The sequence below is a fragment of the Diadema antillarum genome, unplaced genomic scaffold, assembly GCF_040938485.1.
Source record: "Diadema antillarum isolate AM-2024a unplaced genomic scaffold, OU_Dant_1.0 seq00001773_RagTag, whole genome shotgun sequence".
Classification (NCBI taxonomy): domain Eukaryota; kingdom Metazoa; phylum Echinodermata; class Echinoidea; order Diadematoida; family Diadematidae; genus Diadema; species Diadema antillarum.
Genome location: NW_027272454.1, coordinates 53,452 through 56,539, shown reverse-complemented (window position 1 = coordinate 56,539; position 3,088 = coordinate 53,452).

The window sequence follows — 3,088 nt, the reverse complement described above, 5'->3', positions numbered from 1 at the left end:
CAAAAAAGGAAAAGGGAAGAAAATATCCATGGTCATGTGACCTGGTCATGTGACCTCCAAGCTCATCCTCCACCACCACTCATCATTTTTCAAGTTCATTTATTTGGCGCGAAACAAAATAGAATGTGACCGCCCAGCTCAAAAGCCACAAAAAGTCGCAGATAATGATTCTCTGTAGTGGATTAAAATATGTCCTTTGGGTTGACAAACTCAATTTTTTTTTTAAAGTTTGTCTTACCTGGGAGAGTAATCCTTTCTCTACATACTGTCACAAATTTGGAAGCTTAAAACAAAATAAGAATTGAGATTCTAGCAGTTTTTGAGGGCCATATCTTTTTTGGACAGATTCTGCTTTCACTTGGAAATTGATACGTCTGCACAGCACGCCTGAGTGACACTAATCTTTAAATTTTCTTTTATCCCTTTTGTATGAATCTACACCTCCCTTATTACTCTCTCTTATTTTAATCAGTCTTATGAATTAGAGTCAAAATGGGCCAGAGATTTCCATCCTGGCAGAATCTTTGTCATTTTGCCTCTGACGAGAATTCTGCTAGGAATCGAAAGCTCAGGTCCCATTTTGACTCCATTTTACTCTATAGGCTTTGCACTATTGGATAAGTAGTTTCAGCAGCTTTTTTTTTTTCCTTTTTTGGGGGGACATATTTTGAATTAGTATTATTAAAGTTGGTGCAATTTTAACAAGCTATAGTATTTTACAGCTTAGAATATGCCATACTGCATCAAACTATTGGCCTACTTTTTGTGGGTTTTGAGCTAGGCAGTCACAAACAAAAAGTAACTTAAAGGCAATCAGTGAGTGTTGTCCAATAGGCTCTTTGCTAAGAGTCTCTCTCTTTATATAGGATGCATGCTGCCGTCCACCCCGGAAGTGTACCATTTGTCAAGATTCCACGTGAGGTGTTACTATTTCTTGCCGTGTAAACTTGTATCCCCCTTTCAGCTGTACACTCTGTATGTGCCACAGTGTAAACCCTGCTGTGTGGCGCATTATTCTGAGACGGCAATGCAGGCTTGCTTCAGGAAAGTATCCTGTTTTTGAAAGCTATATGACTTAACACAGAAATGTTCATAGTAGCCATGCAATGAGCAGAGTTGTAGAGAAAATTCCAAGCTTTGCTGTGATATAAATTTTATGGCAAATCTATGATCATTATTATTTTTTCTTTCTGTCAAATGGCCAGTAGCTACAGTATTAGGGAGCTTTAGATTTTCGCGACGGGGACGATCAGACGAAAAAAAATGTGTTTTGAGCGTCAAGTTGATCTATTTTATAGCTTGCGTCGTCTTGAGTTTTTCACTACGCATTCTGGGCTATTTTTACATCCGCACAATTCACGAGGTAAACGGCTACTTCATGCACCCATCATATGGGGGCGCCATTTTATTTTTTGTACGATGCGTCCCCGCGTAAACTAAAGCTACTTTTCAGCACGATGCAGGGGGATGTCTCAAACGTCCGCGCCGCAAATCTAAAGCTCCCTATTGTCCAGGCAAGAAGGCACAACTTTTGCACAGACACAGCCATGACAGAAAGTAAGAATTTATTGGGAAAGCCCCTAGGGGACATGGCTATACAATCACCACACAATGTAAGCCACATATGAGGAATGCTATCCTGAGTACAACAAAGTAAAGCTTTCATTGCACTGGCGCATTTAATGATTTGTCAGTCGGTTTAGATGGGTTTGTGCATTTGAGCAAAATATGCGAACGTGGCACACTCTCGACTGAGTAAGGCACGCGAACATGGCACATAGAGAGTTGCATGTAATGATGACTCTACAAGCACCTTGTCATGTATGTAGAATATCATGTTGGGTACAGGGTAAAATGACACCTTAATGAGAATAGATTAGTAGACCCTGTGTGTCGTTACATACAATCATGATACAGTCAAACCTGTCTAGAGCGGCTACCCAAGGAAGATGAAAAGAGTGACCATTATAGTCAGGTGGCCGCTATAGACAGGTTGTCCAACTTCGTGTGCATTGCCTACATATACATGTATCACTGAACATTGCCCAGGAATGACTGGCTAATTGCTACAAAGCAGAAAAACATGCTGAATTATCAGCCTTGGCTACAGCTCCATCGGGTCTGTGGCTGGTATAGATAGGTTAAAATCTACCGCGGGAAACAGAATTTGTGGCCGCTGGCTGCGTTAGACAGGTGGCCGTGGACTGTATTTCATATAATGAAATATACAGTAAACCTCGGATAAGTCGACGTCGAGTGAGTCGAAAATCACTTAACTCGAAGCAAAATAAGAAGTCCCGATTTTTCCCTATGTGTTTTCTCTAAGAAATATTTGGATTAGCCGAAGTACGAGAGTCGAATTTCGGCTGTGTCGAAGTAAAACATTCAGTCCCTTTTGTACATAATACACGTAGTTTACATCACTTGAGCCGAAGAAAATTTGTCTGGCATTCTCATTACATAAAAAAAAATCGGCATGTCGAAGAACCCCGTCCCTGGCCCGCTGCAGGTAAGCATGCACACTCACCGTACCGCTCTGCACGCATGTCGAATACATACACATGTATACATGTATACACACAGCACATCGATCCATATACTTTATCCATATACACAGCACATCCATACTTTATCCATGTCAAGCCAGAACTCCTTGGTCAACCAATCGCTGCTTTAATATTTTAGTGACAGGCCAAGTGGGCGGAGCTTGTTTGTGCGTGCCCGGCTGGCTGTATAGTTTTGTTCAATGGAGGTGGGATGGGCCTGGGAGAGTGTTTGTCTCAGGGTAGGTTGACAGAGATGGCTACCTATATTGCACCATAGACATAGCACATGCACATTGCCACATTAGCGCAGACATTCTCAGAACTACTTTTAACTACTAGTATTGATACAAATTCCATGTTCAATTTAGAACAAAATAAGAACATTATCTTCAAGAACAGACAAATTTGAATGCAAACACACACACGCACGCGCACACACACACACACACACACACATGCATGCAAATGTACTATAATACATGTACATAACTGTGAGTCGAAAAAAAATCGACTCTCGCCAGAGTCGAATTTCACTTAAGTCG